The 15,698-nt window shown below is 43.8% G+C and overlaps 1 protein-coding gene across 5 annotated transcripts in view; it reads left to right on the forward strand.

Annotated features, from left to right (window-relative positions):
* ass1 (argininosuccinate synthase 1) overlaps positions 1 to 15,698 on the forward strand; it is a 191,196-nt gene that overhangs the window by 3,114 nt on the left and 172,384 nt on the right. For 2 of the 5 annotated variants that reach the window (XM_069885970.1, XM_069885996.1), the window contains exon 1: positions 11,956 to 12,059. The exons of 2 other annotated variants lie outside the window; for them this stretch is intronic. The gene's annotated coding sequence lies outside the window, so the exon portion shown is untranslated. Of the gene's footprint in view, positions 1 to 11,955; positions 12,060 to 12,542; positions 12,728 to 15,698 lie in introns of those variants that run through there. One more of the 5 variants, XM_069885987.1, reaches the window with a different exon arrangement.

Below are 15,698 nucleotides of genomic sequence, written 5' to 3' on the forward strand. Positions count from 1 at the left end.
CCATCTTACCCGTCTGATTGGCACTGCCGGTCTCCCTCCCTCGCCTGCCAGACTCGCACTGCCGGTCTCCCCTCGCCCACCCGACTCGTGCTGTCGGTCTCTCACCCATCCAACTTGCGCTGCCGTTTCTCTCACCACTTGCCGGATTTTGGACCTTTCCTGATTTTAGATGTCCGGATAAAGGATTGTGTACCTGTACTATGGGTAATACAACACTGACCCCATGCACATCCCCAAAAGTTCTCAATTCAAACTTGTATATTATTAAAAGTAATTAATTTTTAGACCACCTTATTACTACACAATTGATACATTTACAATCAAATACATAAAAAGCAAAGTGTAGCCGCGCATTACTTGAAGTAAAGATGCACACATGAGTTTATTGGGGCTGAAAGCTCAACTTTTATTACATTCGTGTTCCCACCGTTTGCCCCTGTTTGCTAATGTCATCACTCGCATAACAATGGCGGGTCTCCCACGCAGGGGTACAATGCCTTCTTCACCGCGCGCTTGTCCCTCTCTGTTGGCTGTGTAGCGGGACCAGTGTAGCGGGATACTACCCCCTATGCTGCCTTAGCCTCCCAACTGCTGGTTTGCTTGCTGGGGCCAGTGCCACTGTGTGGTCTGCTGGCCTCTGGATGCGCTCATTGACCAGAGAGCCGGGACGATTGCTGCGGTGTCATGCCGTTACATGACCACCTTCCCCCTCCCCCCTCAGAACTGGTGGTATCGTCTTGGGTGCATGCAGGCAATGTCTCTGTGGGCTTTGGTGGTCTGCCCCTGCTGCGTTGTGCTGGCGTCTTGACTGGGCGGGCTGAGTCCAGGTGTTCCAGCTTTAACCTATCGTAGTGAAGACCTCCATCTTGTCTCCGACCTCCAGTTCGAATGTGGTACTGTTGTGTATAACCCGGAATGGACCTTTGTATGGCCTCTGTAGTGGTGGATGGTGTGGATCCCTGCAAACGAAAACATACTCACAGTCCTTCAGGTCTTTGGGTTTGTTGGTCCTCACTTGACTGTGCCTGATCAGTGGAGTCGGGGCCAAGTTGCTGACTTGTTCCTGTAGCTTGTGGAGGAGTGATGCTGTGTCGTCTGGTTGTTTTCCTGGGGGTGGTGCAAATTCTCTGGGGACCACCATTGGGGTTCCGTAGAGGAACTTGGCACCGTGTGGATTCCTAGCAGCACCCATGTTAGCTCGTCGACCACGTGGGACCCCTACCAGTATCCATGGGGCTCTGCTACCTGTTCACAATGGTCGACTGTTTCACCAGGTGGCCAGAACCAGTCCCGATGGCTGACACCGCCACAACCCATACGCCAGGGCTCTCATCTCCTCTTGGGTGGCACAGTTCAGCATACCCTCCCACATTTCATTGGTTAGAGGGGCCCAATTCACCTCCAGCTTATGGTCCGACCTCACCAGCCTGTGGGGCCCTCAGCTCACCACACCATAGCCTATCACTTCCAACCAAATGGGCTGGTGGAGCGCTTCCACAGACACTTCAAGTTTTTCTTGTTTATTTTTCATTGTGTGAAGACATTATTTTATGGTTTTATTGTATATGTTGAATATTTATTGTTTTTTGAGGGGAGTAGGAAGGGGGGAGGGAGGGTAGGGGGGAAAAATGGGAGAATATGTCTTTTTGATCCAAATTCTTCTGTTACCTGCAATTTTAAACTGACATTCTTCACTAACTTCTTCCTCCAGTCATACTTGATCCATCCTAAATTTCATTCTTAACCATTTCCTGAGCACTACTTTCTGGTTTGGCCTTATCCAGTTCCCTGGGACTTACCAGAGTTTAAATGCTGGTAATTTGCTACATATACCAAGCAGGAAGAGGTGGAAAAATATTTTTAAAGGCTTGAGTGTGCCACTCCCAAAGTTTATTATTTCACAATCATTTTGACATTTCAAGATTTAAAAAGAATGCATGGATAAATGTCCAAAAGTGGTTGTGAAGGTAGAGACAGTCCAGAATTGCTCAATTTGACAAGTGATGAGGAAAGTTTTTCTGTGCATGTTCTCTTCATTGCCTCCAGTGAAATACTATATTATTGTTTGAAATGATCTACAACGGGCATCAGTAATCTATTCCATCTGTGGCACACCCAAGGAGGAGAACGCTGAAAAGATTTTACCATTCATTCTTGGCAAACACTGATGTGGTGATTAGACCCCTGAACAGCTGATGGTTGATTTGTTAATGTGCAAAGCTCAGACCTGTCAAGGGTGCAATGATGCCAATTTTTAGGTGAATAGAATGGGTGGAACAGTTTTTGAAGAGCTTTACTTTATCTTGCAGTTATATTGTAATCGAAAATGATAATGCACACATCCAATGTAACACTATGCTCGTTTCACAATCAAAGGGAGTATTGAAAAACACTTCTCTTTTCACTTTTTGGACCTTATTACTTTAAACTGACTTCACCATTACCAAACCTTTGTTCATAGGTTACGGGCTCAGAGGACTCTAAAACTCATTCCAAGACAAAAGTCATTTTTAATTTTCTTTAAACTTAGAAACAGGATCAAACTTTAACTTATTACTATTAACTTAACCCCCTTCTACTTCTAAGCACATGTGTATGCAATGTATATAAGTTCAGAAAGTTCTTTGATTCACAGTCCAATCTCATTTCTCACTCCTCCAAGTTCACTGGTATCAGGCAATTCTTATACTGTGCACAGAATTTAACATTTATGGATTTTCACCAAGCTCTGGTGCTTAAATGGTTCATGTCGGTTAGAGAGAGAGATTTGTTGCTCATTGGACACACACAAACTGATTGCGCCATCAGGGTTTTCCAAATGATAACCTTTTCTTCTGCAGGTCACCACAGATTTCCTTTTGTTTCCCTTATTTCAGGTGAAACACTCTAGCCAGCCATTTCCTCTTGTAAGGACCACAAGGGCTTTCAATAGGCTGAACTCAGAACTCTCAACCAGTCTTCAAAATGGGGTTTCAATGAGGAGAGTCATGTGATGGAGTAGTGACCGGTAGGGTAAAACCAGCCCTCTCCCAGAAAAAAGAAAAAAAGTCAAGAAAAGACAAAGTTCAACAAATATAAAATATAAGAAATAGAAGAAAAAGTTGCAGAGAAGAGAAAGAAGATGGCACCCAAGAAGGAAAAAAGTAAAAACAATGGGAAAAAAAGAAGAAAAGTCACCAGAAAAGAAAGAAGAAGGCCATACCTGCACGAAGAAACAGGAAGCTGTGGTGGCGAAGAACATTCGTTCTCTGAGGTTGGTGCCAGCCCTGTGGAGTCCCGACCCCCCCGACCGGTGGACTGCAAAAATGGCTCTCTGAGCCAAACAAAAGTGCGCAATTGCGCATGCACGAGGAGTCGCGCATGAGCAGTGCGCAATCAAAGGTAAAAGAAAACACAGACGGGAGGGGGGCTCAGCTGAGGAGCAGGCAACCATGCCACGACGAGCTGAGGGACACCCGACATCAGGGCTCTCAGCTGGAAGATGAGGAAGGTGGCAGGAGAGGGAGTGAGGTACCAAAGACCAAGATCTTCACAGAGAAGTAGAAGGTAAAACAGATAGACAGAATTTCGATAAAGCTCTTTTTGAAGAACAAATTAGAGCATTAAAAGAATGGTTGTCATTAGAATTTAGTGCAATTAAAAGAAAAATGAAAAGAAGATAAAATGCAAAGATTAGAACTAGTCGTAACAGAAATAGGGAAATAAGGCAAACAATGAGGGGGATAATGGACATCCCTGTCTAGTTGACCTACTTAATTTAAATTGGTTCGATACATATCCATTTTCTTCCTCTTCTTCTGTGAAACATAGAAACATAGAAGATAGGAGCAGGAGTAGATCATTTGACACTTCGAGCCTGCTCTGCCATTCAACGAGATCATGGCTGATCTTAAAGTTCAGTACCCCGTCCCCGCCTTCTCTCCGTAATCTTTAATACCCTTATACTGAAGAAATATATCTAATACCCTCTTAAATATATTTAATGAACCTGCCTCTACTGCCCTCTGTGGCAATGAATTCCACAGATTCACCACCCTCTGGGTAAAGAAATTCCTCCTCATCTCGGTCCTAAATCCCATCTGCATCCATTCTGTCCAGTCCTGCCAGAATTTTTTATGTCTCTATGAGATCCCCTCTCAATCTTCTAAACTCCAGCGAGTACAATCCCAATTTGCGCAATCTTTCCTCATAAATCATTCCTGCCATTCCAGGTATCAACCTGGTGAATCGCCTCTGCACTCCCTCCATTGCAAGAACATCCTTCCTTAGATAAGGTGACCAAAACTGCACACAATACTCCAGGTGTGGTCTCACCAGGGCCCTGTACAGCTGCAGTAAGGTATCCTTGTTCCTGTATTCAAACCCTCTTGATATGAATGCCAACATACCATTTGCCTTTTTAACCGCCTGCTGTACCTGCATGCTTGCCTTCAGAGACTGGTGTACAAGTATCCCTAGGTCTCTCTGCACTTCCCCATCTCTTAATCTACTGCCATTCAAATAGTAATCTGCCCTCCGGTTTGTATTACCAAAGTGGATAACCTCACATTTATCCACATTGTAGTGCATTTGCCATGTATCTGCCCAGTCCCTCAATTTATCCAAATCACACTGGAGCTTCCTGACCCCCTCTTCTGTGCACACAACCCCTCCTAGTTTAGTGTCATCTGCAAATTTGGAGATATTACATCCAATCCCCTCATCCAGATCATTAATGTAAATTGTGAACAGCTGGGGTCCCAGTACAGATCCCTGTGGCACCCCACTGGTCACCGGCTGCCACTCAGAAAATGAGCCATTTATCTCAACTCTCTGTCTTCTACCTGCCAGCCAGTTCTCAATCCACATCAATACTTTGCCCCCAATCCATGAGCCTTGATTTTGGAAGCCAGTCGTTTATGCGGGACCTTATCGAAGGCCTTTTGGAAGTCCAGGTACACCACATCCACTGGCTCTCCCCCATCTATTTTACCTGTCACCATCTCAAAGAATTCCAATAGATTTGTCAAGCACGATTTACCTTTTGTAAATCCATGTTGACTCTGTCCGATCCCTTTTCTGCTAGTCATATGCTCCGCTATTACATCCTTAATAATGGATTCCATCATTTTGCCCACTACTGATGTAAGGCTCACCGGCCTATAATTCCCCGCTTTTTCTCTACCCCCTCTTTTTAAATAGTGGGGTAACATTAGCTACCCTCCAATTCATGGGTACTGATCCTGAGTCTATCGAGTTCTGGAAAATAATTCTTAAAGCATCTGCTATCTGAATGGCCACTTCCTTAAGTACCCTAGGATGTAGATTATCAGGCCCTTGGGATTTATCTGCCTTCAATCCCATCAATTTCCCCAAGACCATGTCCTTAGAGATACTGATTTCTTTCAATTCCTCCCTTGCATTAGTTTCTATGTTTCCCAACATCCTTGGGAGGTTATTTGTATCCTCTCTTGTAAAAACAGAACTAAAGTAAGAATTTAATTGGTCTGCCATTTCTTTATTCCCCATTATATATTCCCCTGATTCCGACTGCAAAGGACCTACTCTGGATTTCACCAATCTTTTCCTCTTGACGTATTTATAAAAGCTTTTGCAGTCGGTTTTTATATTTGCCGCAAGCTTACTTTCGTAATTTATTTTTGCTCTCTTGATTAATCCCTTTGTCCTTCTTTGGTGCATCTTGAACTGCTCCCAGTCTTCGGTTGTGGTACTTTTTTGGCCAATTGATATGCTCTCTCTTTGGACCTAATGCTGTCTCTAATTTCCCTTGTCATCCACGGTTGAGTCACCTTTTTTGGTTTATTTTTATTTTTCTGTACCTGTGTTTGTGTCTTCTTCTCTTTTTCATATCTGTATCTCTTCTGATTTTCCTGATGAGTTGCTTGTATCACTTTGTCGGGCCTCTTCTTGCTAGGCCTCTTGCTGTTGGTCCTCCCCTTCTGGGCTGCTCATCTGTCGGGCCTCCTGCTGCTGCTCTTCTTGCTGTTTACCCCGTCGAATGGTACTTTGCAGTTATTAAACTTTAAAAATCATTATAGAGCAGCACAATTAAGGTATTTATCAGATTTTTATCAGACAAGGGAAAAACCAGACTGGACTAAGATAGAACTAGATAAAATAGGCGAGAAGGTACCGGAACATATACTTTATAAGTGGGATGAAAAGCTGGTACAATATAAAAGTTCACCAGTATTGCATCATTTACTTAATATATGGAAGAAGATCCACTTAGAAAGGGAAAAAACAAATTACCAAATACCAAAGTTGTTATTGACACAAAACCCACTAATCCCTTTTACAATAGATGACCTTTCCTTTAGAGAATGGGAGAGAAAAGGAATCAAAAAGAAAAGAAAATTGTTTTTTGGGAAATAATTTATTAACATTTGAACAGTTGAAGCACAAATATGGAATAACTCATGATACAATGTTTGCATATCATCAACTGAAAGTTTATTTAAAGGATAAATTGGGAAACAGACTGAGATTACCAGAAAGAAGCAGCTTTGAATATGTGCTTACAGACATAACGATAATTAAAAGATTTATAACGAACATGTACAACATGCTGCAAGATAAGGAAAATTATGAAATAAGCTATAAACCTAAACAAAAGTGGGAAAAGGATTTAAACATAAAGATAAAAAATGAAGCATGGGAAAAGTTATGTTCTGAAACTATGAAAAATACAATAAACACAAGGTTACGCATGATACAGTATAATTGGTTACACAGGTTATATATCACGCCTCAAAATTTAAAAGAATGGGATCCAACATTATCAGATAGATGTTTTCGCTGTAAGATGGTAATGGGAACAACAATACATGCAATTTGGGCATGTACAGAAGTGGATATATTTTGGGAAGATCTAAATTAGATATTAAATAAAATCACAAAAAGCACATACCAAAAAATCCAGAGATCTTTCTTCTAAGTTACATAAGAAATAAGGAATTTGGTTTCAAATTGGATAAAACGCAAAAAAAGATTCATTATGATAGCCTTAGCAGTAGCAAAAAAAGTGTATAATGTCAACTTGGAAAATGGAAGAGAGCCTGAGAATACAGCAATGGTACATGGAAATGAATAAATGTATTCCATTGGAAAAAAATAACATATAATTAAAAAAATAAAGTCACATTATTTGAACAAATTTGGGAACCATACATGGAACATAACAGAGAGGCTTGCTCGGACCTCCATCCCCTAAAATGATAAGAAGACAAAACGACTTGATTCAGTGTGTAAAAGTAGATGATGCATTTTTCTTGTTTATTTTTCATTTTGTGAAGACATTGTTTTATGGTTTTATTGTATGGTATATGTTGAATATTTATTGGTTTTTGAGGGGAGTAGGAGTGGGGAGGGAGGGTAGGGGGAAAAAAGGGAGAATATGCTACTGTGCATATTTAATGAAAAACGTTTGTATATATTTTCGTTGATATGGTTGAAAGTGTGAAAAGTAAATGGGGTTTCAACAAGCTGCCAGCTTGCCATGACTGCAGAAACCAGTTCTCTCTCTCTCTCTCTCTCTCTCTTAGAGAAAACCTGTTTGGTCTCCTCTCTCTTTCTGCTTCGTTTGACCTTCTTAGAACAGCAAATTTCATCCAGACAGATTACGGAACCAGACCCAAACCTCTGAGCCTGTTCATCTGTTGCTTTCAAAACAATAATCAAATACTCCACAGCATGTCCAATTAACACCTACTTAGGCATTCCTTCAAAGTTTTTGTAAAAGCACTTGGATCCTGGACTGTCTGAATTGAGCAAAGCTCTGGCATTTTAAATGAAATCTGTTTTGTGAAGTGCTTGTGTCTGTTAAGCGACCTACACTACTCCCACAATCTATCTCCTTCAAAAGCATATCTATATATAATATAAAATATTATATAATCTTTCCTCCCAAAATCTGAATGAACAAATTAATTGGGAAATGATGAACTTTTGAGTGAAACACTTTTAATGTAGGGTTTTCAGTGGTATTCTTGTAGCAACAACCTTGCTGCAAATCATATCCTGGAAAACCCCAGCAGAATCCTCTGTAATTAAGCAAACTGCTGTGTCATTGCCCTGGCTTAAAATGGACGTAACTGATTTGCATAAATCACTGCATTCAACCACTTTTAGGAAGGTGCTTTATTTTCATTTCACTTGATTTGGGGAGTCAGGACAATGATCCTCTTGGCACAGAGTAACAGCAAATGTTCTGCACTTGTTCCTGTGACATTGGTGAGCTTGGCCTGGTTTAGTTTCAGGCAGCAGTGGAGTCTTGGTGGTGACACTACAAAAAGAATTTTTGTTCATCAACAGTGGTGGTAATGGAGTATTAAGAGAAGAATTTAAAATATACAATCATGAGATTGCTTTGATATGATTGACACTAAAAAGCCTTGAACAGTTTTTTTGGTATTGTAAATAAGTTATTGTGAATAAAGTATATTTTTGGAAAAAAAATTCAAGGCTATTGAGCAAAGATAGTTTCAGTTAGATCACAAGTCAACCACTTGTTTTATAGATTAATAATATAGATCTGAATGTTAGAATGATGGAATTGAGTTCTGGAAAACAGCATTAACATTGGTATGTACTTGATGGTCAGCGTAGGCACAGTGGATGAAGAACCTGTATAGTTCATAAAAGATTGGAAGAACAATTTTACATTTTTCGTCTTGAAGCAAATGATTTCCTCATTAACAGATATTATGTACTGAGGTTAATAGTTTCAATATTATCTTTAATTTTGTTAGCAATGCCCTTATCCAGCTTAAGTACATGCTCTGCTTACTGAACAGTTGGCATAGCACCAAGTGCAATGCTGCTACAGTGCCAGCGACTTGGGTTTGAATCCAGTGCTGTCTGTAAGGAGTTTGTACTTTCTCTCCACATTTCCTCCGAGTGCTCTGGTTTCCTCCCACCCTTCAAAACATACAGGGGTTGAAGGTTAATTGGGCAGCATGGGCTCATGGGCTGGAAGTGCCTGTTACCATGCTGTATGACTAAATTTAAAAAAAAATCAAATTAAAAAAATCCAAATTGTGGAAATGCTGGATATCTGAAATTAAAAAAAAGTAGAACATACTGTCATCACTCAGCAAGTCTGTGGTATGGGAAAGTGGGTCATCAGCAGAGAAAAAGGCCCTTCAGCTCACCATACCATAATGGGTGACATGGTTGACGTAGCGGTTAGCACAACCCCTACCTTTACAAAACCAGCAATTGGGACCAGGGTTCAAATCCCGTGCTGTCTGTAAGGAGCTTGTACGTTCTCCCCGTGCCTGCATGGATTTTCCCTGGGGGCTCAAGTTTCCTCCCATTGTTCAAAATGTACTGGGTGTTTTAGGTCATTTGGGTGTAATTTGGCGGCACGGACTCAAGGGCTGAAATGGCCTGTTACTGTGCTGCAGTTCTAAATTTAAATTTCAAATTAAAAATTTGTAAATTTAAATTTTATACCCATGATAACCATCAAGTACCTATTTGTTCTATTGCCATTGACTAGGATGTCGTCTGCAGATTTTTATTCCACAGCAATTCAAGTCCTCATCTAGATACATTGGTGAGAATGTCTTACCCAATGTCTCAGGGAAGGACCTGAAGTATCTCCCGAACATATGCACCATGACCTGCTGAACATTTACTGCATTGACTGACAATTCATTTCTTAGCTGACATAACGGGCACTGATCTCTTGTCCATTGAAGACATTTGTGTGAGGTGCTGCTTCAAGAAGGCAGCTAACAAGACCCATCAGGCTGTTCTCATGGCTTCCTTCAGGAAGAAGGTACAGAAGCCTGAATTCTTGCAGTTCATGCTTCAAATGCATTCTTATTCAACAGTTATCAGGCTCTTAAACCTCTCTATCTCTCTCTCTTTGGCTTGGTTTCGCGGATGAAGATTTATGGAGGGGGTAAATGTCCATGTCAGCTGCAGGCTCGTTTGTGGCTGACAAGTCCGATGCGGGACAGGCAGACACGGTTGCAGTGGTTGCAGGGGAAAATTGGTTGGTTGGGGTTCGGTGTTGGGTTTTTCCTCCTTTGTCTTTTGTCAGTGAGGTGGGCTCTGCAGTCTTCTTCAAAGGAGGTTGCTGCCCGCCGAACTGTGAGGCGCCAAGATGCACGGTTTGAGGCGATATCAGCCCACTGGCGGTGGTCAATGTGGCAGGCACCAAGAGATTTCTTTAGGCAGTCCTTGTACCTCTTCTTTGGTGCACCTCTGTCACAGTGGCCAGTGGAGAGCTCGCCATATAACATGATAGTGGGAAGGCAATAGTCCACCATTCCGGAGACGTGACCCACCCAGCGCAGTTGGATCTTCAGCAGCATGGATTCGATGCTGTCGGCCTCTGCCATCTCAAGTACTTCGATGTTAGGGATGAAGTCGCTCCAATGAATGTTGAGGATGGAGCGGAGACAACGCTGGTGGAAGCGTTCTAGGAGCCGTAGGAGATACTGGTAGAGGACCCATGATTCGGAGCCGAACAGGAGTTATAAAACTCCTAATTCTTCAGCATGATGCTGAACCAAGCCATGAAAGACCCCAACAATGAAGACGCTGTTTACATCCGGTACCGCACGGATGGCAGTCTCTTCAATCTGAGGCGCCTGCAAGCTCACACCAAGACACAAGAGAAACTTGTCCGTGAACTACTCTTTGCAGACGATGCCGCTTTAGTTGCCCATTCAGAGCCAGCTCTTCAGTGCTTGACGTCCTGCTTTGCGGAAACTGCCAAAATGTTTGGCCTGGAAGTCAACCTGAAGAAAACTGAGGTCCTCCATCAGCCAGCTCCCCACCATGATTACCAGCCCCCCCACATCTCCATCGGGCACACAAAACTCAAAACGGTCAACCAGTTTACCTATCTCGGCTGCACCATTTCATCAGATGCAAGGATCGACAATGAGATAGACAACAGACTCGCCAAGGCAAATAGCGCCTTTGGAAGACTACACAAAAGAGTCTGGAAAAACAACCAACTGAAAAACCTCACAAAGATAAGCGTATACAGAGCCGTTGTCATACCCACACTCCTGTTCGGCTCCGAATCATGGGTCCTCTACCGGCACCACCTACGGCTCCTAGAACACTTCCACCAGCGTTGTCTCCGCTCCATCCTCAACATCCATTGGAGCGCTTACATCCCTAACGTCGAAGTACTCGAGATGGCAGAGGTCGACAGCATCGAGTCCACACTGCTGAAGATCCAGCTGCGCTGGATGGGTCACGTCTCCAGAATGGAGGACCATCGCCTTCCCAAGATCGTGTTATATGGCGAGCTCTCCACTGGCCACCGTGACAGAGGTGCACCAAAGAAAAGGTACAAGGACTGCCTAAAGAAATCTCTTGGTGCCTGCCACATTGACCACCGCCAGTGGGCTGATATCGCCTCAAACCATGCATCTTGGCGCCTCACAGTTTGGCGGGCAGCAACCTCCTTTGAAGAAGACCGCAGAGCCTACCTCACTGACAAAAGGCAAAGGAGGAAAAACCCAACACCCAACCCCAACCCACCAATTTTCCCCTGCAACCGCTGCAATCGTGTCTGCCTGTCCCGCATCGGACTGGTCAGCCACAAACGAGCCTGCAGCTGACGTGGACTTTTTACCCCCTCCATAAATCTTCGTCCGCGAAGCCAAGCCAAAGAAAGAAGAATTGACCACATCTATTAGTAACTGACTATTGGACAAAGCAACTGATTTTTGCTTTATCCTATTTATATTTGTTATATTTTATCTTCCTATGTGGCAATTGTACATAAATTATTGTTGGTGTGGTTTTTGGACCTGTGAATATGCAACAAGTCAGACTCATTGCGTCAGTACGTTGTACTGATGGCCATGACCAGAAAAACTTCCCATCCAATCACGCTGACGGGCAGGAGGGCGTGACGTCAAGTGGATACGCCCCTCCCTCGTGTCTGCCAATCACGGCCCGCCTCGATCGCTGGGGGGGGCGGAGTTTGCCTAGAATCAGAATCGGAGGCTGAGAGAGAGATTTAAAAATCATTCGCGCGTGGGACCCCGGAGCAGGACTAGGGCGCGGCGTTGGATTTAGAGCAGGTGAGAGCGAGCGGACGGGGCAGCGTGGCGTGAGACCGCGCCGGGGACCAGGTGCAGCTCACCCTCGACCCTTGCATCTTCGCCTCCTCCTCACGGACCGCATTATTTAGCCCAGTCCAGCTAAAATGCAACAAAAGTGGCAGCACGAGCGATGCCGCTTCTGGACCCGAAACGTGTTGCCTGGCCAGTGAGTCCAGCAGTTTGGGGGCTTTTTGATTTGCTCATTGCTTTTGAAAGTGCATTCAAATCCAGTGGCAGATCGCTGCAACAGTGGCAGGTCGCTGCAACAGTGGCAGGTCGCTGCAACAGTGGCAGGTCGCTGCAACAGTGGCAGGTCGCTGCAACAGTGGCAGGTCGCTGCAACAGTGGCAGGTCGCTGCAACAGTGGCAGGTCGCTGCAACAGTGGCAGGTCGCTGCAACAGTGGCAGGTCGCTGCAACAGTGGCAGGTCGCTGCAACAGTGGCAGGTCGCTGCAACAGTGGCAGGTCGCTGCAACAGTGGCAGGTCGCTGCAACAGTGGCAGGTCGCTGCAACAGTGGCAGGTCGCTGCAACAGTGGCAGGTCGCTGCAACAGTGGCAGGTCGCTGCAACAGTTGCGAGTTGCCGAAGAGTCCAGTAAGACATACCGAAGTGTTGGAGGAACCCAACAGACTGACGACATCCTGTGGTATGGGGCACTAACCGCATCCCACTGCCCTTAAACGGACTGGCTCAAATCTCGGGAGCGGTGCGAGCGAAATGGGTTTGTGTATGTTGAGGGGTTTTTTTTTTGGGCAGGCTCTGATTCCAATTCTATTATAAAGGATCGTTTCAGGGCTGGGCTCAGTCGATTTCTCTCGGTTTGTCGGCTGGTAGAAGTGTTTCCATTAAAAACAACGGGCTTCAGTTCGAACGCCCTTCAAAAAGTTGAAACTACCTTTGGAAATCTGGGGGTTTAAACTCCCATATGGTGGAGACAGGAATTTGGAGATATAATGAGGGGCAAGCATTTTCCGAGATGGGCAAATTAAGATGTATGCAATAATCTTGTTAGAGCCATGTAACATTCATAGAGGACAGGTATCCCAAGCGTCATAGAATTTTGCAGCTGTTACAGTGTTTTTGAAATGTTACAGATGTGGTATTGGAAAATGACGCAATCGGTTTGGTGTGAAGACACACAAATGCTGGAGGAACTCCTACCTTTGAAGAAGGGCTCAGGCCTCTGGGCTCTGAAACCTGCTGAGTTTCTCCAGTTTTGTTTTCTTTTTAATACACTCAAGATCTGTTGACAATTTGGTGTGCCAGATGGTCCCACTCATGAGTTTTGATGTTGGTGCAGAAAGGAATGCTGCTGAGACACCAGAAAAAAAAATGGACAAATCTTTGGAAGTTGCTTTGGCATTTGGTAACGCACGGTCAGGGCAAATGGGCATAATGCTGTCCTACTGCATGAGGTAGTCCTGGTCAAATGATGTGCTTAAAGAGATGTGGATAGGTATTTGAGGGAGAAAAGGATAGGATATGTTGAATGCACCAAAGTACTGGAGAAACTCTGCTTCCGTAAGAAGCAAAGATTTTTGGGCCTGAAACCTTGGTCAAGGTATGAGCAACCAAGCAGGCAGATGCCTGAATAAAAAGATGGGGAGGGGGAAGAGCGCAGGGCAACAGGTTGAGTGGGAGGGTAGAGGAAAAGGAAAGAGGAGGTGCTTGTCAAATTTGCTATCATGCCATTCTTATCAATTTTTGAAAATTTTATTTATGGTTTTTCTATAAATCCATTCATCACCAATGTTTTTCCACGTATCTTCACCTTGGCTACATAAAAACACTCTTTGACCTACTGCAGCATTTGTGCGTTTTTTCATTTAACCATGGTGTCAACAGTCCTTTGTTTTACCCCCCCCCCCCCCCTTACTGAAACACAGTGATCACAACAAAGGTATGAAACTTGTATTTGGGGATTTATGGTTTGTCGTATCCGTCGCTTTCCCTGGCTGGAATAGGATGGAGGGGCGAATTGGTAGGGCAGGACAGCAAGGCACAGTGGTTCACACTACAACTGTGCCCCTAAGCAGTTTAAGTAGGGCTACCAGACCTTCAAAAAAGTACCATATTGTTTCCTTGGGTTGTAAGCAGTTTTTTTCTAGGGGACATGGCTGCATTTCTGTGTTCCAATGCTCAGGTAGGAATTGGACTTACAAGCAACTACTACGCACTTCCTGGCCACTGTAATCATGACAAGTTGAATTTGAAATTTGGACAGCTTCATTGTAAGCCTTATGTCCATTATATTTCCCATCAGCTCTGGGTCCTGTGGGAATTCTTTATCTATGATTTTTTTTTTCCAGAGCTTGGCCCAATTCCACCCAAAAGGGTCTCACCTTGGTACATGTCCAGGTTGCATGCCCAAAGTTCCTGTTGCAATGCCACACCTGAAACATTGGCCTGATGGTTCTGGTTTAGATCTGTTCAATTTTTGTGGCATCATGTACAGCTGGTGCAAGAAATTGTATTGCACCAGCCTGTACCTCGCATTGATGACTGCCGTCGTGCTGATCCAACACAGATTGGACCAGCACTGTTCATCAATGGCTATTCCTAAGTCTAACTCCCACCTCTGCCTTGATTTGTGAAGGCCTGGTTTGGGGCCTTCTGTTTGGAGCAAGAAATACATTGCTGAAATGAATTTCTGTGTGCTTCCCCCTTCGAATCGGGGTCTCTATGTCACTGCATGCTGGTAGGGCCATAGTTGGACCCAATTGTCCTGTAGAAAATATCTTATCTGAAGGTAGCAGTGAAACATCTTATGGATGAGAGCATTGTCACTTGATGTTAGTATTTCTTTCAAGCGGTCCACAATGTTGCTAGTCTCGTCATTCCAAAACCATTTGGGTTTTTTAAAAACAGTTAGTTCAGTGGCTTGCCTAGCGTCAATATATTTGGAAAGTGCTTCTGATAATGGTTAACCAAACCCAGGAATGGCTGTAGTTTGGCTCAATTTGTGGGTAGAGTGCTCTGCGGACCACTTCAGTGCCAGCAGTACTCCTTCACTGTTAATTATAAAGCCCAGATATGTGACAGAAGGTACCATAAATACATACTCGTCTTGGCACAGCTGGACATTTTCTAGATTGGATAGGTGCTCAGAGTTGTCTTGACTGGTAATTATAATGTCATCGAGGTAGTAACCTACATTAAGTTTGCGTTCTAATTTGTCCATGGCTGTTTGAAATATGGCCGAGGTTGCTGGTATTCCATATGGCATTTGAGTACAGGTAAAGGTTCCATTATTGTCAAATAATACTATATTTAGAATGTAATATACATGAAATTCTGTAACTTTGTCTACCGTAAGGAAGTCAGAGAGTCCTGCGCCCCTCACAGAAATGAGGCCCCAGCAAGGATCGAGCTAAACAAGACTGGTGGTCAAACCAGAGCTTCTGTGAATAACCGCAAATGAATATTGATTGCCTTGTAGAGTGCGTGCTACTGTGGAAAGAAGATACATAAAGAGTCAAAGACTGATTTATTGCACTGGTAGCTCTGCTGATATTCTCTCCCCGCTGCTGGACAACAGGAGCAATGTCATGGCAGTGCCGATCTCTGATTGGATGGCATTCCTGCCATTCCTTGTTGTTTCCCGCCATGCAAGCAGT

The sequence above is a fragment of the Narcine bancroftii genome, chromosome 1 (genome assembly GCF_036971445.1).
Source record: "Narcine bancroftii isolate sNarBan1 chromosome 1, sNarBan1.hap1, whole genome shotgun sequence".
Lineage (NCBI taxonomy): Eukaryota > Metazoa > Chordata > Chondrichthyes > Torpediniformes > Narcinidae > Narcine > Narcine bancroftii.